Below are 25831 nucleotides of genomic sequence, written 5' to 3'. Positions count from 1 at the left end.
AGTAACCAATGCTCAGACGGTGAGTTCTCTACTTTGATAACTTGAATTCATCCTAAACTACTTATTTTTGTTAAAACTTTTTTTATCCTTAAATCTTTCAAAATCAAAACATACCTTATCGGACTATCCATGAGGCTTCTTCCTATAATTCGTGTACCCCTTTGCAAACCGAGCTACTTTGTGTTCTTCACATCCCTAATAATATTCACTAGTGCAGCCATTCTACCGGAGAAATCTGTTTCTGATTATATTATATTAGAACATTAGAATGTTGAGCTCCATTGAAGACAGTGTCTCAGGGCTAACAAAAAGAAAAGCCTTCTGCAACAATATTCCAATATATGTACTACTGTTTATATCTTCTTAATTTAGAACAATATACCCTCAGTGAGGGGAATGTTCTAATAACCTCAGAACTCTTCTACCTCTGGCTACACTGGTTAACTGCACTCTCCCTTCTTATAGTCCCCTTCTTGTGACCCTGACATATAACTCTAGTTCAGGGCCTTTAAAAACCAGTACACCCTTCGGCAGCGGGCTATGTGTCTAGAGAATTTTCAAGGGAGTGACGATTTTGATCACATGCTGTTAGACTCTTATGTGCATCCTTTTCTCACGATATAACAACTTCAAGAATTTTTAAAATTTGATAAATGCTAGCTTCTCTCAGGTTTACAATTCTCAGTGTTTATATATTGCTGTAAATGCCGATCAACACATACACAGACACAGTAGCTGATCTATCCAATGTGGAGCTTAAAATGAAAGCTGGAGGATCATCACCTGTGAATGAGCCACTGAGCAGAAGTACAAGTTTGAGGCATGTGTGCTGTAGATACACATGCTTTGCATACTTCTGCCATTTGGTGTGTCCGGATGTTTGCAAGTTGTTTTTCTTCGAAGAAGTCCTTTAGAAGTCACGAGGCAAGGTGACCCCTCCTTTTGGTGATAGCGCACAAGGGCATTGAGTCAGTTGTTGGATTGTTTTCTTTCCACCATCTGGTTTGGTCGTGGTTTGTTGTGTTCCGGTTCGAGACTGTTCGCCGGGATCCCTTCCTTTTGCAACCCACCTTACCCCCGTCTGTATTATTTCAAACGTGTTTCCCATCCTCCGCGTTTCTAACATTGGAACACTTTCACAGTTGGATTCAAAAAACTCCAACCGCGGCCATCTGGCCTAGCCTGCTTCTTTCACTTCCACTCGAGAGAATAACATTGAGTAAATCTGCCGATGGAACGGACTCTGTTCCAATTCTGCCCTCGGTGCCATTCCAAATATCTGCTCATAGTCTTTCAAAAAGTGTGTTACTTGTGCTTGTCTCCAGAGCACAAGGAAGAAGACTGCAACGCCTGTCGCTCATTCAGCTCAAAAAAGACCCTCCGAGACCGCCGGAATCGATGGAAAGAAATGCAGTGACCTCTGATATCTTCAGAGAAGATATTGAACAGGAAGAAATGGAAGCCTCAGCTGCTCAGGAAGAAGAGGCCTTCTCCTTCCAAGAGTCAGATGCCGATCTGGATATAGAACTGGAGTCCCAAGACGTTCCCGCCAGTCAAGGTGCTGTGAGTACTCAAGCTCCTTTACCCACAAAACCCGCTTCCATCAAATAAAAGGCTTCAGGGCCACCACTGCCGTCCGGCAAGTGCAGGCACTGAAACTCTGCTTCCAACGCACCGCCCTCTGGCTTGGCACCGAAAGCACGTCAAGCCATCCAGCTCGAGTCGAGACAACACAGCTTCGGCACCTAAAGCTTCAACTCTGAAATACAAAGACAAATCCAGCTCGGTACCAAAAATTTCGACACCAAAACAGAGATACTATTCAAAACCTTCCAGAGCCAATTTTGGAAACCATGCAACAAAAGCTGGATCCAAAACAGAAAAAAACTGTATATAAATCCGGACACTGGACATATCACAGCAAAACCTCCCAAAGAAAGATAGACACTAGATATATAATCCCTCTTAAAAAGGACTCTTCACCCTATTTTTACGACCCCACCCACTTCACCAGTACCTATTGTACCACCATAAAACCCTTAAGACAACACCACAGGGCTCACAATATAGATCCTCCTACAGATACAGACCCAGCTCTGACGACACAATACCAGGAATTAATTGCCAGGGCAGCTACATACCAAGGAATTACTTTACACACACAATCTTTCGAAGAAGATTTCTTGTTTGAAACATTAGGGACCACACATAGGACAGCACAATCATTATCTATGTTAAAAGGTATGATGAGGCATGCGGAGGACACTTTTTTAAAGATCCAGTGAGGACACGTATTATAACATCTAGGGTGGATAAGAAATATAAACCACCACTATCTGACCCAATTTTGTATAAGGGCCACCAGCTTCCTTTAGATTCCTTGGTTGTCTCCACAACTCATATAAGAGTAAATTCACAATCTACAAGGGATGCACCACCTCTGGACAAATAGTCCAAACTAATAGATGCCTCAGGTAAGAGTGACTGCACAATCAGCCAACCACTGGCGTATAGCTAATACACATGGTCTTTTGGCTAGATACGATGGGGGCCACTGGGACGAAATGGAAGACTTACTCCAATATTTCCCAGAGAAGCATAGAAAAAGGGGCAGGAACTATTATAGGAGGGGAAACTAATTTCTAATTCTTCTTATTAGTTGTGTGCGAGATGCCGCGGGTACTGCAGCCAAAGGATTCAACACTAGTAATCTCCTCAGAAGACACACATGGTTACGAATCTCTGGTTTTAAACGAGAAGTACAGCAAACAATACTAAATGCCCCGTTTGACAAGGAACATCTTTTTGGTCCTCAAGTGGATGAATCACTTGAAAAAATGAAGAAAGATACAGAAGTAGCAAAATCTGTGGGGGCATTACATACACCTGGGGAGGGGAGGGTGGGAGGGGTAAAGTGGGGCCATCTCCAACATCTAGGGTCTCTGGGACACCAAACACAAAAGTCTCCACATCAACTACCTAGAGCTTCTAGCTGTTCATCTAGCGCTCAAAGCATTTCTACCTCACCTAATGGGGAAAGTTGTCTTAGTCCGGACGGACATTATGACAGCTATGTACTATGTACAAATACAGGGGAGAGCACAATCTCTACAGTTAGCATGCCTTTTTAGGACCATTTAGCGTTGGGCAATACATCACAAAATCCAATTATTTGCAGAATTCTTTCCAGGGACGGACAACAAATTTGCCGACCTCCTCTGCAGGATGCAGCAACAAGTCCACAAGTGGGAACTCCACCCCAAGTTATCCTCCCATACTTCCTCAAATGGGAGTTTCCACAGGGATCTTTTCTCAACAGCTGAGAACACAAAATGCCAAAACTTTGCCTCTAGGTTCCCACACCCCCTAGCCAAAGACAATGTCCTATGGATGAATTGGTCCGGGATATTTGCTTACGCTTTTCAGCCTTCCTCTTCTTCCATGTCTGGTTCAGAGGCTCGGACAATTATCCCTCACCTTTATTCTAGTTGCCACCACTTGGGCCCGTCAACCATGGTTCACCACACTTCTAGAACTCTTAGTAGTCCCACATGAGAAGCTTCACCTCATCTCAGACATTCTTACTACGAACCATGGAGAAATCCGATATTTAAACCCCAGGGAGCTCGAACTAATGACTTGGCTCCTGAAGTCATACAGTTTGGATACCCAAATTTACCACTAGATTGCATGGCAATTCCTAAAGAAGCAAGAAAGCCTACTACTAGATAATGCTATGCAGAAAAATGGAAACGGTTTGTTATATATCCTAATAAGCAAACAGTTGATTCATTAGATGCTTCTATGCACAAATCATTTATCTATTGCATCAACAACGTGCAGGCCTTGCCTACACATCTATATGTCTACACCTTGCAGCAGTAGCTGCTTATCTTCAAAACAGACCACACTTCTCTTTATTCAAAGTACCAGTTATTAAAGCATTTATTGAAGGACTTAAAAGAGTAATCACCAAAGGTGCCACCTGCATGGAACCTTGATATTGTTCTAACAAGACTCATGGGTCCACCTCTTGAACCATTGCACGATTGCCCACTGCTATTCCTTTCCTGGAAAGTTGCTTTCTTGATTGCTATCACTTCACTAAGACGGGTATGTAGGCTTCAGGCACTACCTTTAGAAGAACCATTCTTCCAACTCCATAAAGATAGTGTGTTTCTTCGAACTAACCCAAAGTACCTTCCAAAAGTAGTCTCTACTTTTCATATCACAATCAGTTAAGTTACCTGTTTTCTTCCCACCACCTGATTCAGTGGAAGAAAGAGCGCTATATACATTAGATGTCAAAAGAGCATTATTGTATTATATTGATAGAGCAAAAGATTTTCGCAAAACAACTATTTGTTGCCTTTGCTCCCCCTCATAAAGGAAAGCCTATTTCTAAATCTGATAATTCTAGATGTATTGTTAAATGTATTCAAACATGCGATGTTAAAGCCAATCTATACCTCCTAGAACACATTCTACTCGTAAAATAGGAGCATCTATAACCTTTTTAGGTAGAATTCCTATTGCTGACCTTTGCAAAGCAGCTGCATTGTCTACACCACACACATTTATTAAACATTATTGTGTGGATGTAGTAGCACGTCAGCAAGCCAATGTAAGACCAGCAGTGCTAAAAACACTTTTTCAAACCACTGCAATATATATTCCAGTTACTTACACCGCACATATATCACCCCGGTCTTTTCACATAGAATAGACCCCATTGAAACAGACGGATGTTACCGGTGTCTGAGCAGGCCCGCAACCTTCTCACCTAGCTTAGTACTGTTCCCCGGTACATGCTTTCTGGAACGTAGTGGTCCAAAGATTGGAGTGTTTTGAATGTATGACAATGGAACTAGATCCTACCACATGACTTTTGGGGATTGTCCAGAAACAAAATGGGAGGAAAATGGAGTGGAAATGTATGCAACTGGCTCTGATACTAGTGAAAAGGCGGGTTGCTGATTTCATGGATGAGTCCTTCAGGTCCTAAGGAGCAGGGATGGATGAAAGATGTTAAAGAAAGGGTAGTGGCAGAAGATATGCACCTCATCTGTGTAGAAGGTACAAAGGTGTGGAGTGAGATTTGCAAACCTAGGGGTTACTCCTTACAAGGTTCAATGAAGATGTCTCTGAAGACGATATGCAGGAGTTGGAGGGTTGAGGGCATGCAAACCTTGGGAAGTGGTGCACATATCTGTGGAGAAGGATTACTGAATGGTGCTTTCAAATTTAATGCTTTGGAATCAATGGTACCTTTGTAAGGAATTATTGCTGTTGTAGGACACGTGTGGGAAGATGGCTAAACTGTTTGAAAATGTTACTGGTACAGAGTTTATAATGTACTGAATGCTTTAATAAAAATAACCTCTGCCGCAGACAGAGAATTGTCTGCAATAGGCCACAGAGCCAATCCTTGCTCAGGATTGGATGGCTTTCATGTCGGTCTCTGATGTATTGCTCTTATTAGTAGCGTCACTTCCTTTCTGTGCCTGATCGCCCACAGGAGCTCTTTAGGTCTTGGCTGGCATGGGCTGCGCACATATGCAGTCTCGCTGGCAAGATTTAATGATTTGGAGGGCTTTCAGTATCAGGCTTTAAGCCCCGCCCCTCTTTCCCATTGGCCGGTGTCACTGTTTATGCTAAAAAGGGCCTGCCATTGGTAAAGACCTTTTCCTGAAATAGACTTTTCTCCTTCAGACGGCCCACTTGGACGGGCTCGTCTGATTTCCATTTGTCCCAAAAGCTTTCTTATTTTTATGGGGCCAGGCTTTTCAAACACATGGCCCCATAAAGACAAGCTCCGCCCAGTGTTTATTTTTGCATCTCGCTTTCACTTTAAAGTGAAAGCAAGATGCAAAAATAAACCGCGGTTACCTGGCGAGCGGTTGTTTTTTTTTTGTTAACTAAAAGTAAAGGCACACCTGGAGTGCGCATCCATCTCTCTGTGCCCACTGCTGAGAGGCAGGCTTGTCTTTATTTCTTTGTCACCTGTCGGCAGGGAAAGCAGCTGTAGTAAGTGTCCCGCAGGTGGGGGTGTTATACCCACAAGTTAAAAACCATGTCCTTGTATTCCTTGGCTGAGAGTGGCTAAAATACAACTAATCACGGCCTTGAACATCGCACTGCATTGTGAAATGGCAATAATTTTGTGTGCTATATAAATGCAAATGCATTTGTAATGTAGTATGCCGCGCGCACTGCTCATTCCGATCTAGCCTGCACTCTCATCTGATCAGAGCTGAGCCTGCTCGCCTACTTTACCCACTCGGCACTCTTGCATGCGCATGAACCCACTAGCCTCTTGCCCCCGTCCGTTACCTCCCCTTAGCAAACTTGCCAGTGGGTTCTTTAACTAGCTCCTTATTGACGCGTCAACCCACGGAGCTGTCTAACCGGATCTCAGCCAGGATACAGGCCCAGCTGCTCATAAACACCCCCCACCCTGAGGGTGTACCCGGGGAGGGGGCTGCACCCCCGGGCGCATTCCACTGGTGTTTGCACAGAATTAAATGCATTATCCGCACTTGTTGACTCTAAACACCTGGGAGCCGAGAAAGCTGCCTGTGTGTTTATTTCACCGCCTTTTCTCCGTTACATAACTTGACGCAGTGTGAACCCTCGCACAAGCCTCGCTATACTGCTTGCTGCTGCAACACCGGGGATGGGAGTTAGCGCAGTCTTGGCGCCTTTCTTCTAACTCACTTAGAGGTCACAATGAGGAGGACAGGTTCTTCGGACATGGTGCCAATTACTGCCCTTCAGGTGTTTCTAGGCACTGTAATGATCAAATGTTACTGTTATCCCATTGAAACGTACTTCATTCACTGACCTTGGGGGAGGGTATTCTGGACACTAATGATTTTGTGGTGTAGATACCTCATTAAAATGCCGGGCTTGATCTTTAGGCGCTGTTTTTTCTGCTAAGGGGACCCTGTTAGTGCACATGGTGAAGGGCCAGCACTGGCCTTTCTTGGCTGAACGAGATCCTTTAAAGCCTTATTGCAGTTACAGAGAAGTCTGTGTTCTTGTCAGACAAGCCTCCTGTTCAGGTCGTGCAAGTTGCGCGAGTCTAAAAATATTTGTTTCACTTCTCCTTTTAATAATAATGTGTGACGTGCATCATAGCCCTGAAATGGCCTCTCTGAGCTCCGGTGGCATTTGGAAGTTGCCCCGTTTGCTTCCTGTGGTCTGGTCCTAGTGTGGCAGTTGTTCAGCATCTCTTCTGTATCATCGCACTTTATAAAATAAAATACGTATTACCAGTCAGCAATGACTCCGCTCTCGGCGGACCCGAATCCATGTTCTGCTACTTATTTATAGCAGTTCATCTCTACAGCGGGGGTCCTTTTATGCCCAGATGCCACTTCGGAGCCACTGGTAATCCGGCGCTTTCATAGCGCTGTATGTAAAGCGCCTTCAGCGCAATGCCAGGCGCCCTCGGGTGGCGCAGCAGACTGCGCACTTGGTGCCCTCTGGCGAGGTGTGAATAAACGAAGGGAAGGCAGGCGTGAAGCGTCGCCGTGCAAGCGCAGGCCTCGAAAGCCACGCGCGCCTCAATTTTGGCATTGAATCACAAAGTTTTATTAAAGGTGTGATAATTGATCGAAAAGGGGAAATAAAATGTTTTTAAAGCTCCGTGAGACGGGTTGCGAAGAAGTCTTAGTAGTAAATTATAACTTTTGACTGGAGCCATGGAGAAAGCTCTATCCTCGTATCTCAAGGTTTGAGTCATAGGAACTTGGAGGCAAGTGTGGTTTCATTCTGTAGTAGGGGATCTCTGTGTATAGTCATAATCTAGTGAATAGTCCCGCCCATGTGCGTGGACCCCGGCAATCAAAAATAATCTTTTAAGTTGTCAAATAATGCAGAAACTGCAAAGACACTTAAGAGAGAATTTAAAGACAAATAATGCAGCCTATATCCACAGGCTACACTGTCCAGTACTTCAGCTAGAAATTCCACCAAAAAAAACACCAGACACAATACAGCCTGCCCAGTTTCTACCATAGAGAAACTTGCCTCCCCCAGCAAAAGACTCTGGAATGATAGAGAGGAAGGTAGGGACAGACAAGCCCCATAGGCTGCCATTATGTGGCTTAAATAGGATACTGTGCCTTTAAGAGAACTTTCCAGAACTTCTCCCAGTATCCCAGAATGCATAGCAGGTCCCTCTACTTTCAGTTCTTTTTTCCGGCTCCTGCTTACAGGACCCCGGCATTGAGCTCTCCCTTGTTTCAAGGGTTTATTGGATTTTTTGGCACTTTTGTGTTCAAAGAGTGATACAATTTTCTTTCTTGGTGTTCTCTTTCTCTTTTGTGTGCTGTTTCAGGCGTTTTAGGGCTCTAAAATGCCTGGCCTTTTTGATAAGTGCCCAGCATGGGGGAGGAAGAAGTCCAAGAGTGATCCCCATGATGTCTGCATCGTCTGCCTCCCTGAGGATCATGTCCCTGAGGTCTGTCATCTGCCAGCAGTTTACTGCTCGGACTCTGAGGGACAGGATGAAGATCAGGCTTTCGGGCCTTGAGGAGAGGCGTCTGCAGGCTGCAGGTGGGTCTGGGCAGGCTGGGAAGGTTCCCTCTGCCTCTGCTGAGGCCTCTGGGGGGCTCCCCAGGGGCAGGAAGCCCAGCAAACGGTCCCGGTCGACGTCGATTGCATCGACGACGACGTTGAGAGGGATGATGGCAGTGTGCTCCCCTTCTCCCCGGGGCTCCGGGTTGAGACGGCGTGACGGCTCGACGTCGAAGATCATGGAGAAGTCGCCGTCGAAGCCACCGTCGACGTCAAGGTCTTCCTATCGACGCCGAAGGCGAAGTGACAAGCATCGACGCTCGCCGTCGAGGCGACACCGGCGATCGCCGTCGAGGCACCGGTCGACGTCGAGGGGCTCCTCGACGTCGAGAGCATCACGACGGAGACGACGACGCTCGTCGTCGAAGACGGAACGCTCGACGTCGTGGAGGCGGCGTACGACGTCGCGGAGGAAGAGGTCGACGTCGAGGGGTCGGCGTTCGACGTCGAGAAAGAGAGGGTCGACGTCGCGGAGGCGGCGTTCGACGCCAGAGTCACGGAAGCGGCGTTCGACGCCAGAAAAGCGACGTTCTGCGTCGAGCAGAAAGCGGTCGGCGTCTGGGAGTCGTTCAGCCTCTCCATAACGGCGCAAGAGGGATTCTAGTCCCAGAAGTCACGCTGCTTCTAGTGGAGGACGCAAGAGGACGCTATCACCTGCTGGAGGGGCTGGATCTCCGCCCCCTTCGCCTAAGGGGTCACCGGGCTCGGTGTACTCAGAGGTGTACACGCCATCTCGGCCTCGGACTCCAACTCCTCCCCCTGTTCCTAAGGAGGATCCTCCACCCAAACCTCCACTTCCTTCAGGCGACCCACCACCACCTCCTGTCCCTCTGCATGGGCCCGCCCCGCAGCCGAAGGTTCCTCCGCCGAGGTCCACTTCGCTGCCGTCTTTGCCTGTACCTCCTAAGGGGACCCCAAAACCGAAACCCCGTGAGGAGCCAAGGAAGACCCCGCCACGGAAACCGGTGGAGCGGCCACGGGCTGGCAGGTCTCGCTCTCGCTCTGGGAGAAGGGAGAGATCACGACACAGATCGTCCACGAGGTCGAGACGCAGCCATAGGAGGCGCGAATCTCGCTCACACACGAGGTCCTCTGGGACCAGGGACTATTCTCCTACCTTGTCGGGGTCACCGGACACGAGGGTGTCCCCGATTGATGACCTGGTGGCGTTCCATGACGTCCTTTTAAGGGGCGCTGCGAAGTTGGGCATATCCCTGTTGGTGCCTACTCCGAAAACTTCAGTTATTTTTGAGACATTACATCAAAAACACCTGTCTCGTCCTCTCCTGCCTCTGGTGCCTGGCCTGGAAGAACCGGCTATAGCCCTTTTTCTCACCCCTGCGGTGACGAAGGCGGCTCCTTCGAGGTTGCTGAAAAAGTACCGGGCTCCCGATTTGGATCCGGCCTTTCTGAGGACGGAACCCCCTCCTGACTCTGTAATTGTGACGGCGGCCCGCAAGCAACACGCCACCACCCCGTCATCCACGGTTCCCCCGGATAAGGAGTCCAGGTGGATGGATGCGGCGGGGAGGAAAGTCTGTGGAACTTCCGCTACCTCCATGAAAGCTGCGAGTGCCACGGCGCTGTTGGGCCGATACGACCGCGCCCTCTGGGACTCCCTCGAGCGATTTGCAGAGCACTTACCTCGGGAAAAGCGTGAGGACTTCGTGGAAGTGCTGAACGAAGGGATGCTGGTGGCGAACCAGATTATCAGCGCTGCAGCGGACTCTTCCCTGTTGGCTGCTCACGGATTTTGCCATGGAGTCAACCAACGACGCCATGCATGGCTCTGGCTTACGTCCCTCAAACCAGACGCACAGCAGAGGGTGGCTAACCTACCATTCTCCGGGGAGACCCTCTTCGGGAAGCATGCGGACGATGATATGGCCCGCATGAAGGCGGAGGCCGAGACGCTCACGGCTGTGGGCCTGAAGAAGCCTAAAGAGACAAAAGACGTACCGCCCTTTCCAACGGCGGTTTGGTGGGCAAGGCGGAGGACGAGGCCAGGCTTCGGGACAATCGCAACATCAACAACAGTTCCGTAAGCCGCTCCAGAAGCGCCAGAAGGGCAGAGGAGGCCAGCAGTCTGCTCCGGCGCCCAAGGGCCAGGCTGGGTCTAGGCCCTAGGAACCTACTTCCCCCGGATCTGTTACCCACTCCGGTAGGGGGAAGCATTCAATTTTTTCAGGCAGAGTGGAGAAAAATTACTCGGGACAAGTGGGTGCTGAATATTGTTTGCAATGGATACAGTCTTCGGTTCATCAGCCCTCCTCCAGCAATTCCACCGGTCAGCTCGCGGTTTCAGCTGCGCAAGCGGATATCCTGTTGAGGAAAAGGGCGATAGAAGACGTACCTCTGTCTCAAAGAGGAAGAGGTCTGTACTCCCGGTTCTTTCTGGTTCGCAAGAAGGACAAAAACGAGTTCAGGCCCATTCTGGACTTGCGGCAGGCAAACAAATGGATTCGCAGGGAAAAGTTTCGCATGCTGGCGTTGCATCAGATTTATCCTCAGTTGCAACAGGGGGACTGGCTATGTGCTATAGGATGCTTACTTCCATGTGCCCATTGCACACAAACACAGGAAGTTCCTGCGGTTCCAAGTCGGCACCAATCCCTATCAATACACAGTACTCCCATTCGGACTGAAGTCCGCGCAGAGAACATTCTCGAAGTGTATGGCGGTGGTAGCAGCACACCTGAGGAAGAACAAGGTGTTCGTCTACCCGTACCTGGACGATTGGTTGATCAAGGCATCCTCCTTCTCGGAAGCGCGAGCGCACTTCCAGAAGACGTGCGTTCTCTTGAACAAGCTGGGGCTGCACATCAACATGGCCAAGTCTGTCCCGACTCCGGTCCAATGCATACAGTACTTGGGAGCCTCCATCAATACGCTGTCAGCAAGCGTGTCTCCTTCGGAAGAGCGACGATTATCTCTCCTTCGGAAGGCTCAGGCTCTTATGACAACTCCATCTACAACAGTGAGGACGGTGTCTTCTCTACTGGGATCGATGGCCTCTTGTATCTTCCTGAAGCCAAACGCACGGCTGCACATGAGACCGCTGCAGGAGTGCTTGGAGGACCAGTCTGTCACAGGAGGCGCAGGCGATCTGGCACTGGCTCCTAGCCAGAGGACTGACGATAACGGCCACCCATCTACCAGGTGTGCAGAATGTTCAGGCAGACGCACTGAGCAGACTGGTTCAGGAAAACCACGAATGGGTCATAAACGACGAAGTACTAGGAGAAGTCTTCGCAAGGTGGGGAACTCCAGACGTAGATTTGTTTGCCACTGCCGAAAACAGCAAGTGCAGAGACTTCGCCTCCAGGTACTACCAGCAGGGGACGCTGGGGAATGCGTTATGGATCGACTGGACGAACAGCTTTCTGTACGCCTTCCCTCCCATTCCCCTGATTCCGGCGGTGCTCATCAAGCTGGCCCGGTCCAGGGCTCGGATGATACTCATTGCCCCGGAGTGGCCCAGACAGTGGTGGTTCACGGACCTGCTTCACCGGTCTCTCCTTCCTCACATTCGGCTGCCGTGCAGGCCGGACCTTCTCACGAAGTTCGAGGGGCAGATGTTGCACCCCAACCTCTTGTCTTTGAGTTTGGCGGCATGGCTCCTGAGATAGTGCAATATGGCCATCCTAATCTGCCTGCGGATTGCATGGACATACTGAAGGAGTCTAAGCGACCTTCCACTCGGACATCCTATGCTTACAAGTGGAAGAGGTTTTGTATCTGGTGTGCTTCCAAGAACTATGACCCGACGACGTGCAAGGAAGATGTCATCCTTCCTTACCTTCTACATTTGGCGCAGTCTGGCCTTAATGTTCATTCCATTAAGGTTCATCTCGCCGCATTGACTGCCTACAGGAAATGCCCTTCCCAGACCTCCTTTTTCCAGATCCCTGTGATCAAAGATTTTCTGGAAGGTTTGAAGAAAGTGTTCCCTCCTGTCAGGCTTCCTTTGCCTTCATGGGAACTGAATGTGGTGCTGTCCAGGTTGATGAAGGAGCCTTTTGAACCCATTCATAAGGCTTAGTTGCAGCACCTGTCCTGGAAGGCGGCGTTCCTCGTGGCCATTACATCGGCCTGCAGGGTGAGTGAAATTCAGGCATTGTGTTGTACTGAACCTTATACTGTATTTCATGCTGCTAAGGTTGTTATGCGTACTCACCCTAAATTTCTTCCCAAGGTTATTTATGATTTTCATGTCAACCAGACCATAATTTTGCCTACGTTTTTTCAGAACCCTTCATCCCCAGCGGAGAGGTCTCTCCATTCCCTGGATGTTAGGAGGGTGTTGAAATTTTATCTGGATAAAACCAAAGATATTCGTAGGTCTGACCAGTTGTTCATCAATTACGGTTCGGTCAGGACGGGTCTTGCGACCTCTAAGCAGTCCATCTCTAGGTGGATTTTGTCCTGCATACAATTATGTTACCAAAAGGCTAATAAGACCTTAGGAGGTAAGCCTAAGGCTCCTTCCACCAGGGGCAAAGCTGCCACGACGGCTCTGCTCCGTAACGTGCCGATTGCTGAAATCTGCAAGGCAGCCACTTGGAAGTCGGTTCATACCTTTGCTAAGCATTACTGCCTGGACACTGACGCCAGGGCAGATGCTCAGGTTGGGCAGGCTTCGCTGCGGAATTTGTTCGCACAATAGTGGCATTATGTGTTTATTCTCCACCGCCGCTTTGGTGTGGGGATGGGCTTGCCATTCTATTCACTAGATTAGGACTATACACAGAGATTCCCCTACTACAGAAGGAGTAGTTTCTGTCCTGTAACTCCAGCTCTGTAGTAGGGGTATCTCTGTTATAGTCATAAGCGCCCGCCCTCCTCCCCGGTGGAGATATTTCATCATGTAAGGAATGCGACCGGTCTGGCGTGCTTCGCCTTCAAAAAGAACTGAAAGTAGAGGGACCTGCTATGCATTCTGGGATACTGGGAGAAGTTCTGGAAAGTTCTCTTAAAGGCACAGTATCCTATTTAAGCCACATAATGGCAGCCTATGGGGCTTGTCTGTCCCTACCTTCCTCTCTATCATTCCAGAGTCTTTTGCTGGGGGAGGCAAGTTTCTCTATGGTAGAAACTGGGCAGGCTGTATTATGTGTGGTGTTTTTTTGGTGGAATTTCTAGTTGAAGTACTGGACAGTGTAGCCTGTGGATATAGGCTGCATTATTTGTCTTTAAATTCTCTCTTAAGTGTCTTTGCAGTTTCTGCATTATTTGACAATTTAAGAGATTATTTTTGATTGCCGGGGTCCACGCACATGGGCGGGACTATTCACTAGATTATGACTATAACAGAGATACCCCTACTACAGAACTGGAGTTACAGGACAGAAACTACTCCTTGTGTGACATACCCCCGACATTTCTTTGACAAAAAAACTGATTTTTGAAAATCACTCATTCTGCACAGTGTAAATGTTGCCATTTGGGAACATCAGCAATACATATGAGTTGGTTTTAGAGCAAATGTTCATTGTGGCCAAGCGACACAGAAGTAATTTGTTTTTGCTGAGTGGTTTGTTTTATCTACAGCCAGACTTCAGAATAAATACATGCTATTCTGCATTGTGACATACACTTCTTGTTCGTCCACCGTTATTTAGCCATGAGGCCTTTTAAACATACCAAGGACAGAAGGAACTGAAGAAGACCGTTTTAGCCTACAGATTGTTTGGTGAAGGGCCAGAGGGGTGCTTCTGTGGGAAACTGATTTGGCTTGGAATACACAGCAGTCCGGTTTTTTATAGCTATATGTTTCCCTAATCATTTCTTGGGTCAAATTTGGACGTTAAACCAGAGCAGCAAGGCAGTTATCTGATTTAATTTAATGTTATTATGCTTTTTGGCATACGTGGCTTGTGATAAGCTTATCTTTTTAGTTTTTTTATGTTTTCATAATTAAATGTAGTGCCTGAGTTATACAGCAACATATTAAATCACAGATAGGCAACATTTGGACATTTCCGGGAGTGTAGCGGATTGGCATGGCGGAGAGCAATGACTGCGGAGTTTGACGAAGAAGTGGTGTTTGAGGTGGGTGACAGCTCCATGTTTAATGCACTGGCATGCTGCAGTGAAAATGGACAGCAGAGCAGGCGTCGGCCTGGGGCAAATTTGACCATCAGGGGAAATGATTCAGGTGTTGTAGGGCTGGCGTGCTTGTGAAGGATGTTGTAGCAGAAGCTGGAAAAAGATCACAGCCGACCAGCTCGCTGCTTCCCTGAGCCAGAACCCTCTCACCAGCGCAGCGAACCCCAGCCAGGCCGCCAACAACCTCACGAAGTGGATCAGCAACTGCGCAGACGACCTCGCCCCTCTGAGGACCCCGCCTAGCAGACCTGGCAGCAAGAAAGCCCCATGGTTCACCGACGAACTCAAGAGCTCCAAGAAGAACTGCCGAGCCCTCTAGAGAGCCTGGCGCAGAGACCCAACACCAGACAACATGACCACCCTCAAGCTCACCACCCGAAAACACCACCAACTGATCCACGCCACCAAGAAAACGCATTCAAGGATCGACTGGACAACAACGCACACAACAGCACAGAACTCTTCAACATCGTTAAAGAGCTCTCCAACCCCAACGCCGGCAACAATGAGATCACCCCATCATAAGACCTCTGCAACTCCCTCGCCTCCTACTACCACAACAAGATCGCAGACACACAACAGCTTCAGCACACAACCAACGCACCCCACGACCGCACCTACGCCCCCCGCCACCACCCTCCGCGCCTGGACCCCGATCAGCACCGAAGACACCATCCGCACGATGAACTCCATCCACTCCGGATCTCCTACTGACCCCTGCCTTCACCACGTCTTCAACAAGGCCGACTCTGTCATCGCACCCCATCTGCGGGACATCATCAACACCTCCTTCGACACTGCTACCTTCCCGGAGAGCTGGAAGCACGCCGAACTCAGTGCACTACTGAAGAAACCATCAGTGGACCCCACCGAACTCAAAAACTACCACCCCATCTCGCTCCTCCCGTTTCCGGCCAAAGTCATCGAGAAGACCGTCAACAAGCAGCTGGCCGCCTTCCTCGAGACGAACGGTTCCCTCGACCTCTCGCAGTCTGGCTTCCGGGCCAACCACAGCACCGAGACCGCCCTCATCGCAGCCACCGATGACATCCGAGCCCTGCTCGACAACGGAGAAACAGTGGCCCTCATCCTCCTGGACCTCTCCGCGGCATTCAACACTGTCTGCCACCGCACCCTAGTGCAGCGCCTCAGCAACGTCGGAATCCAGGAGAAGGCACTAGAATGGATCATCTCCTTCCTCGCTGGAAGGACACAGAGTCCGCCTCCCCCGTTCAGATCAGAAGCCACCGAAGTCATCTGCGACGTTCCTCAAGGCTCCTCGCTCAGCCCCATCCTCTTCAATGTCTACATGAGCCCTCTTGCGGCCATCGCACGCCAACACAACCTCAACATCATCTCCTACGCCGACGACACCCAGCTGATCCTCTCCCTCACCAACGACCCCGCCAGAGCCAACCTACACGAAGGGATGACAGACGTAGCCATGTGGATGATGAACAGCCGCCTGAAACTGAACTCAGACAAGTCGGAAGTTCTCATCCTGGGCTCCTCGCCCTCCGCCTGGGACGACTCCTGGTGGCCCCCCGCCCTGGGCAGCGCACCCAAACCAACAGACCACGCACGCAACCTGGGCTTCATCCTGGACTCCTCCCTCTCCATGACCAGACAAGTCAACGCCGTCTCCTCGTCGTGCTTCAACATCCTGCGCATGCTACGTAAAATCTTCCGGTGGATCTCCACCGAGACCAGGAAAACGGTCACCCAGGCCCTCGTCACCAGCCAACTGGACTACTGCAACTCCCTCTACGCCGGAACCACTGCCAAACTCCAGAAGAGACTCCAGCGGATCCAGAACGCCTCAGCAAGACTCATCCTCGACATCCCCCGACACAGCCACATCTCTGGACACCTGAGAGACATGCACTGGCTCCCGGTCAACAAGAGAATCACCTTCCGTCTCCTCACCCACGCACACAAAGCCCTACACAACCAAGGCCCAAGATACCTCAACAGCCGCCTCAACTTCTACAATCCCACACGCCAGCTTCGATCGACCGGCCACGCCCTCGCCGCTGTCCCCCGCATCGGAAGAGCCACCACAGGAGGAAGGTCCTTCTCCTACCTGGCCGCCAAGACCTGGAACTCCCTCCCGACCCACCTCCGGCTGACCCAAGACCACCTCGCCTTCAGGAAACCGCTCAAGACCTGGCTGTTCGAGCAGTAGCGGACCCCCCCTCCCCAAGCGCCTTGAGACCCTCCGGGTGAGTAGTGCGCCATATAAATGCTTTGACATTGATTGTAGCCTGTAAACCTACGGCGTTTGGATAGCAGAGAGAATGGTCATCGGTTTGCAAAGGGGATGAGGCGTGAGGCTCCGCAAAGGGGATGAGGCATGAGTCTTAATCTGTAAAATTGGGTCTGCACTGGTGGCATTGGTATAGGTGTGAGGGGCAGCAGCTCGTACATAAGCAGCAGCGCTGGAGGTAATTTAATACTGCTAGAGCTGAGGGTTCATTCCGGAATAGCAGAGTCGGGGATCCCTGGGGGCGGTGGAACTGAGAGGTGCAGAGGGGTAGCAAAGCTGAGGGCTGCAGAACTGTGCTGTCAGTAAAGAGTAGCAAAGCATGCATATACGCTGGGATAGAGGCACAGGTGCTGCTGGAGTTCCTAAGGTGAATGAGCATTAAAGATGACAGGGAATTTTGTGTTGTATCTTGTCATTCAGTCTAGTATTCTGACACATAACTGCTTATTCTTTTAAATGGTATTTAATTTCTTTTATCTTACTGTAAAATGTGAGGGAACTACATGACAATCTTGCTGGGTTAACAAGCGCTATATAAATGCAAACCTTTTTTCCCCTCTTCTATCCATCCGCTATCCTTCTCAATCCAAATAACTGACTACTATCCACAACTCAAATTACTTTCATATTTCACTACACTAATTCACCACTAATCCTTATGGGTTTCGGAGTAGCTTGCTACTCTCCAAGAAAGTGCTTCAACACCCCATTAGGGGTAACAAGCCCTATATAAATGCTAGTCTTTTTTCCCCCTTTTATCCCTCTGCTATCCTTCTGAGTCCAAATAACTACCCTATCCACCACTCCAATTACTTTCATATTTCACTATACTAACTCAACACTAATCCTTTATGGGTTCCGGGGAAGCGTGCTACTCGCCTAAAAAGCGCTTTGACGCCTCGTTAGGGGTAGTAAGTGCTATATGAATGCAATTACAATACCCAAAGGTATTGGATCGCTTTACATGAACTCCTGTTACGTTACACAAGGGCACATTCAAGCACAGGGTTATGTGATCAGCAGGCAGAGCTGCTCGAAGAAGCGTTTAAGGCAGGCTGGCACGTTTTATTTTTATGTATGGTGACGCCCCTAACTCCTTTGGAGCCCTCATGTCCAGACCTTCTGCATGACCGTGGAATCCCCTCTAATTCTCAGACGTGATCAGCATGGGACTTGCCTAAATTTGGGACCTTCATGCCACAGCTTTAGATAATCAGCGCGCAACTTAGCCTCCCCAAGTTGATGTGCATAAACTTTTTTTTATTCATTGCTTCTCGTTCCACCTCGTTGTTCGCTTCTCACGTTACTGACATGTGAAAACTAAATTGTGTCCCGTATATCGTGTCGAATCTGCGTTCAGGGCCTGTACACTGTAACTGTGACCAATAGGAACAAGCATTAAAATGCAATAGGTCTCGCCTTTCATTAAGTTAAAGCCATTTGCTATACAACTACATAAGCAAAGCAAATAGCTTTAACTTAAGGCGAGACCTATTGCATTTTCAATGCTTGTTGGTTTCGTCAGCGGTACAGTAGTCATTCAGTCTGCTACGAAAGCAATATTCCATTTTAGAAAACAGAGCTACATTTAAACACCAGTTTGCTGCGTTTCAGTACCATCTAGTGGTCACTAGGAAAACTGCATATGAAATGTGGACGATTCAACATCGATCTTAATGCCGATTGCTCTGGTCTCTCTCTTGTAAGTAAAAGTTAGCAAGACCAATTGGCGTTGCAAATGCTTGTTCACTTAGCTGTGTTTTCCCCTCCTCTGCACCTATCACGTAAAGCCCTTGGATATTTGAGCATTAAAACAGATATAAATAACTACTTTTGTCTTCTGTTGTCTAAGGCCAGTTCTAAAGAACTTTTGGTTCTTTCAAATGTTCAGAAGCTGTACATACATGCATACGCGCACAGTACATAAATTCATTCTCTGTTTGAGCTGGAACATTGTACTTCATTGTGATTCATCTCGTTCAGTATTTGAATCGGCTTAACCCTGGTTTCCTTAGGTAGCATTTCTATGTATGCTTGGAAAGACATCCTAGGTCAAACATTTTGAATTTCAGGTATACTGTGAAACATTTACTTTGTAATTTTGCTCTTTCTCCTCAGCAGGAGTGGCCGGAGAGGTCTCTAAACGAAAATGTAATCACTATAAAAAACAAATTATGCCTTGTGCAGATGTGAGTGCCCCTTACAGAGCAGCTGTTTGGGAGGGACAGCCCCACCCATGTGCAACAAACCATTCTCGCACGGTTTCCATTACGGCAGTGAACATTGCTTCATTGGTACTTACTCTTTGGCTGCTAAGTAATAGCCTGTCTAGATAATATAAGGGGAACATTGAACCTTTTTAAATTCATGACTAGCTTCCAGCAGATCTTCTCTCCGACCCTCACACACCTTGCGTTTCAGGTTGGGTAGCCTCCATCTGGTTAATCTGTGAGCATTATCCCACATTTGGTCTTTCATAGATGTGCTTGTTTGAACTATTTCCCGCTGTAAATCTTGGAATCATTGTTATTTAAAGAGCAGGAATCGTGTGCATTTATTTAAGATTGCTGCCAGTCTGTCCACCTTTTGATATGGTCTGAACTGTAGCTAATGTGGCAAAGAGAACTCAGACTTCTATAGCTCAGAGGGAATCTTTGTGCAGCGCTTCACCTCAGATTTACTGTTTGTACTCCCAGCAGAATTCTCCCATTTTTAATTCACTGAAGTACATGATGCAAGACCTTTACAACCGTCGAGGTGGCCATCTGATGTGTCAATACATTGTTATGCACCTTAAATAGCACCCCAGATCTTCCATGTCCCCCACACACAAGTACTATGTGTCCCAGTGCCCAACCTCCATGAAGATGCTCCTTGCAAAATTCTGCTGCCTGTTTTTATAGAAAAAGAAGAAAACATGGATTAAGATGAAGACTGGGGAGATTGTATTGTATTGAGTATTTCTATAGCGCGTAAAAACTGTCACCCTACGGGTATCCTGGCGATTGACCTAGATGGAAAACAGCACGTTAACAGCCTAGCGTTGATAGAGGGAGATCTAATCTTCCGTCCTAGAGAACAGCCAAGTTTTAAGCTCTTTTCTAAAACAGGTCAGCGAATGGGCCTGTCTAATGGTCCGAGGTAGATCGTTCCATTGTCGTGTGGCTGCTACACCAAATGCTTTGCCTCCCATTCTGGATTTTTTAAATCTGGTGGTCTTAATCAGATTTACGTTAGCAGAGCGAAGCTGCCTGTTTGGATTATACCATACAAATCTCTCTTGTAGTGGAATAGGGCCCACCTTGTGCACTGCTTTGTACACAATGCGTAGGGATTTGAAGCAGACTCTTTCTTTGATGGGCAGCCAGTGTAGATCTCTTAGGGCTAAAATTGTCGAAGCCCTATGTTGTCTATTCAGTGCTAATTTTGCTGCCATAGTCTGGATTCTCTGCAAGCTCCGTAAGATGTATTGTGGGGCTTTCAAGTGCAGTCTACTAAGGATTACACTCCTTCCTACCAGCAACCGAGTATCTTTAGGCAGAAGCGGGAGGATCTGATGCAGCATCCGCATCGGGGAGAAGCAGACACTAGCAGTTTTATTTGTTCGAGTTTCCATTTGAAGATTACCATACATTTGTACTCCCAAATTACGCACTGTTTTAGCAGGGAGCAGGGGGTCATCTTCCGGGGTAAACCTAAACTCCATGTTCGAGGCATGTGGGCTGCTGAATTCATATCTGTGCATAGATCGCCGCCTAGTGTTGGGTCCGGATGATTGCACATTGTTGTCCTGGAAGAGTCTTCGAAGTATCACGAGATAGGTGGCTCCTCCCCTGGACTACAGTGCGCATGGGCATCGCCTCCATCCCCAGATTGTTTTTTTCCGCCATTGGGTTCGGATGTGTTTTCGGTTCCGTCTGTCAATAGTTTAACTTTCCTAACTTGAGACCAAAAGGTCTTTAGGCTTGGCGTCGGTATCGTTTTTCGTTCGGGTTTGACTATTCTTCAGCTCCGAACTCTTGCTGCCCTTCCGCGTGCTGTCGGTGCGGACGGGCCTACACGACGCTCCAGACATGGAACGAACTCCGTTCAAAAGGTGCCCGGTGTGCACCTCCAAGTATTCACACCTCGACGTGCACCCAGTGTGCAACAAATGTCTGTCGCCGGACCATGACGAGGACAGGTGTATGGCCTGTTCAAAGTTCCGGTTTAAGAAGACTCTCAAGCTTCGTCGGGCCGCTCGACTCCAGGCCCAGTTATCGGCGCCCCCGCCAGACAACATCTTCGAAGAAGACGTTGGAGACGACAATGTCTTTCAAGTTTCGGACTCTAGCCCGGCGTCGGAGGAAGAAAACTACGACGCGGGAGACGAGGAGTTTGATGAAGTCGTTGGTGAGGTAGGGGACGACGATGGGGCCATTGCCACTGTGGAGGATAGCTCGGAGGAGGAGCATCCTCAGACTGACTCAGGGGTCAACCCCCATTACACGGCCCAGGTCGAGGGATCGCCTTCGGGCCTTACCCAAGACCCTGTTAACCCTCCCACGGCCTCGCCTCCGGGCCCGGCCACGGACATTTCTGATGTGCCACTCCCGTTGAAGAAAACGAAAGTGAAGCCATCGGGGTCTACACCATCGGTTTCGAAACCGAAAGTGAAAGTCGCTCTGGTGGGACAAAAGGCTCCAGAGTCCTCGAAGTCCAAGAAATTCAAAATGGCCGACAGCAAGAGCCACGCCAAGATGGCCGACCCGAAGATCCAGGTGTCGAAGGCGAAGACGACCGATGCGGCCGCGGCCGCGCCGAAGGGGGTCGAGGTCGATGACCCGAAAAAGGCTCCGAAGAAGCGTCGGGACGACGCCGAAGATCTGGCTGCGCCGACTCCGGCCGCCAAGGGCAAAGATGGTGATGTCGGCTCCGAAGACCGTGCCTTTCACCGACCCGACTCCGGACTCGGGGAAATCGCTCGAGCCGGTCCAGCCCTCTCCGGCCTTAGCCAAAAAGGTTGTCGAGTCCCTGCAGAGGATTCGGAAGGACGCTGAGGCTCCGGAACCGAAGGATGTGGCGCCGAAGCCTACGCCAAAGGCGCAGACGCCTATCCGCTACACGCTGCCGCCGAAGACGACGCCGAAGGCTTTCGCTCCGAAGCATGGGGCCGGGGTGCCTTTGAAGGTGGTTTCAACGCCCAAGGCGTCCTTGGTGGTGCCGAAGCATCGACTCCAGCCGCTCGCAGATGAGGAGCGTCGGGAGGTTCTCATCGACTCCAACACCGGGAAGCTCTCCCTCCTCAAATGGAAGATCACCACGGAGCCGGTGTTGGAGCATTATCGTATTCCACTCAAAAACAAGAAAGACTCTGCGGGTGCTTCTGCCCCTATAGAGCCTGCATCTCCACATAATTTAGAACTTTCACCAACGCATTCCAACGCTGGAGAAGGTGACTGAGATGAAGAGGACGAGTACAATTATCCAGCATACTCTGATCCAGAGGAGGTACATGAACCTTGGTCCGCCGGAGGCGACCCTGAGGACCCGCACTCCGGTCATGAACCGCAGCTCTTTGCTGCAAAGACTTCTCCCACAGAGGACTCTGCAGCCTTCAACGCTCTGATTGAGAGGGCTGCAGCTAATCATGATGTAGACCTACATTCAGATCCTGTGGATGTCGATTTTTTGTTTGACACTTTCTCAGTGGCTGAAAAGTCGGTCAAGACACTGCCTATGCTGAAGGGAGTGCTGAAGCATGCGCCAGAGGTATTCAAGGAGCCCACTCGGGCGCGAGTCATCAATCCTCGAATTGATAAAAAATACAAGGCAGCGCCCTCAGATCCAAAGTACATCAGGGGACATTTGCCACTGGATTCTTTGGTGGTATCCAACGCACGTAAGCGGCCAAATTCGCAGACAACGGGTGACGCTCCCCCCCCAGACAAAGAGTCAAAAATATTTGAAGCCTCAGGGAAAAGAATTGCTGCGCAGGCAGCTAATATTTGGCGCATTTCGAACACACAGGCCCTACTTGCACGCTACGATAGGGCGCATTATGACACCCTAGAAACACTTCTGCAGCACTTGCCTGATCAGTACAAGGAGGCAGGTGAAATGTTGATTCAGGAGGGGAAGTTGATTACCAACGCTTCCATCAAATGTGCGCTGGACGTGGCTGATACCGCCTCCAGGGCAATCAACACTAGCGTGTTGCTGAGAAGACATGCATGGCTTCGGATATCAGGATTCAAACCAGATATACAGACAACGATCCTGAACCAAACGGTTAATCCTGACCACCTGTTTGGCCCCGAGGTGGATGCGACACTTGAAAAGATGAAAAAAGACACGGACACTGCCAAGTCTATGGGGGCCCTCCAGTCTCAGCAGTTTCGGGGTGGTTCCTTTCGACGCTCCAATAACAGAGGCACCTCAAGGGGTCAGGCGTCGCAATCCACACAGTATTACAAAAGCAACACCCAGACCTCATACACTAACAAGGGTAGAGGGGGCTACAGGGGCAACAACGTCAAGGGCAGGGGACGTGGAAACAACAGCTCCAGGTCCTCCACCGCCAACAAACAGTGACGCCTTGTCACAGCCCCCCGACCACACAACACCGGTCGGGGGGAGACTCCAGCAGTTCCTGCCCGCGTGGAAATCCATCACCACGGACAGGTGGGTCAAGTCTCTTATCCAGTACGGTTACTGTCCGGAACTTACTTCCACTCCACCAAACATACCTCCAAGAAGCCGTCCTATGTCCGGCAAGCACTTGCGCTTGTTGCAGCAGGAGGTTCAAGTCATGCTGCAAAAAGGGGCAATAGAGCTCGTCCCGCTGCAAGAAAGGGGGACAGGGGTTTACTCTCTGTACTTTCTAATCCCCAAAAAGGACGGATCCCTACGGCCCGTCTTGGACCTCAGGCCCCTCAACTGGTACATTCTATCGGAGCACTTCCATATGCTCACGTTGCAGCAAGTCCTTCCCCTGCTTCGACAGGGGGACTTCCTGGCTACGCTAGATCTGAAGGATGCATATTTTCATATCCCCCTGCATCCTTCCCACAGGAAGTACCTCAGATTCACAATTCAAGGCGAGCACTACCAGTTCAGGGTCCTGCCTTTCGGGGTCACCACAGCGCCAAGAGTCTTTACAAAGTGCCTGGCAACTGTGGCGGCGCATCTGCGACGCCAGAACGTCCACGTCTATCCCTATCTCGATGACTGGCTCATTCAGGCAAAGACAGAACAGCAGTGCGCGGACTATGTGTCCCGCACAATTCACCTCCTGCACGATCTGGGATTCTCGCTGAACTATCCGAAATCCCATCTCCAACCCGCCCATATACGGCAGTACCTGGGCGCGACAATAGACACTCTGGCAGCCACTGCGCAGCCAAATTCAGTGAGAATCGCCAGTATCCACAAGCTGATCCAACGATTCAGACCTCAGCACTCGCTTCCAGCGAAAGTGTTCATGCAGTTGATAGGCATGATGGCCTCCTGCATCTCCATCGTCCCGCACGCGAGACTACATATGCGTCCGCTTCAGGAGTGCCTGGCACGTCAGTGGACTCAGGCTCATGGGCAACTGACAGACCTAGTGTTGGTGAGCGGTCGGGCGTACAACTCTCTGCATTGGTGGAATCCACAAAACCTTTGCAAGGGCCGACCGTTCCAGGAGCCTGTGCCACAGATTATCTTGACAACGGACGCTTCTCTCCAGGGATGGGGAGCGCATGTACTCCACTACACAGTGCAGGGACTATGGACACTACAGCAAAGGAAGATGCACATCAACGTTTTGGAACTGATGGAAATCTTCATGGCCTTGAAGGCATTCAAAGTACATCTGTGCAACAAGGTCGTGTTGATACGGATGGACAACATGACGGCCATGTACTACATTCAGAAGCAGGGGGGCACCCACTCTCCGCAGCTGTCTCATCTGGCTCAGAGCATGTGTAAGTGGGCCCTTCAGAGGAACATCTTCCTCATGGCAGAGCATCTCCCGGGCAAGGACAATCAGATGGCGGACCTGCTCAGCAGGCACAGCCACCAAATGCACGAGTGGGAGATACATCCATCAGTACTCCAACCGTACTTCCAAAGGTGGGGTCATCCAGAGATAGACCTGTTCGCCACAAAGGAGAACGCAAAATGCCAAAGCTTCGCCGCCAGGTTCCCACACCCGCAATCACAGGGCAATGCGATGTGGATGAACTGGTCAGGCAGATTTGCTTACGCTTTTCCCCCAGCACCTCTGATACCGCTGGTGGCACGCAAACTCAGGCAGCACTCGATGACTCTCATCCTGGTTGCTCCAACGTGGGCTCGCCAACCATGGTACACCACGTTTCTGGAACTCTCCGTGGTGCCGCATCAGAGGCTTCATCTCACTCCCAGCCTTCTGACGCAGAGCCATGGCGACATTCAGCACCCAGATCCGCAACAGCTCAACCTGGCGATCTGGCTCCTGAAGTCCTAGAGTTTGGCTACCTCAATCTTCCTCCCGATTGCATGAACATCATTCGGGAGGCAAGGAAGCCCACTACTAGAGCTTGTTATGCGGCTAAATGGAAGAGGTTTGTCATTTACTGTGTTAACCACGATATTGACCCGCTAGATGCTTCCATTCAAAACATCATTTGTTACCTGTTCCACCTGTATCAATGCAATTTGGCGTACTCTTCCATCCGCATTCACCTGTCTGCTATGGCAGCATACCTCCAGAATAGGCAACACCTGTCACTTTTTAAGATCCCTGCTATCAAGGCTTTTCTGGAAGGACTCAAGAGAGTCATTCCACCAAGGACCCCACCAGCTCCAGAATGGAACCTCAATGTGGTTCTTACAAGACTGATGGGTCCTCCCTTTGAGCCACTGCAC

At 49.5% G+C, this 25831-nt stretch overlaps 1 protein-coding gene across 1 annotated transcript in view; it reads left to right on the top strand.

The window, feature by feature from the left end:
* The window catches only part of INTS6 (integrator complex subunit 6), a 462066-nt gene that overhangs the window by 270795 nt on the left and 165440 nt on the right, over nucleotides 1-25831 (top strand). The gene's annotated exons all lie outside the window — the stretch shown is intronic.

The sequence above is a fragment of the Lissotriton vulgaris genome, chromosome 8 (assembly GCF_964263255.1).
Source record: "Lissotriton vulgaris chromosome 8, aLisVul1.2, whole genome shotgun sequence".
Taxonomy (NCBI): domain Eukaryota; kingdom Metazoa; phylum Chordata; class Amphibia; order Caudata; family Salamandridae; genus Lissotriton; species Lissotriton vulgaris.
Note: the sequence above shows the minus strand (reverse complement) of the source record. Positions and strands in the feature narration are given on the sequence as shown.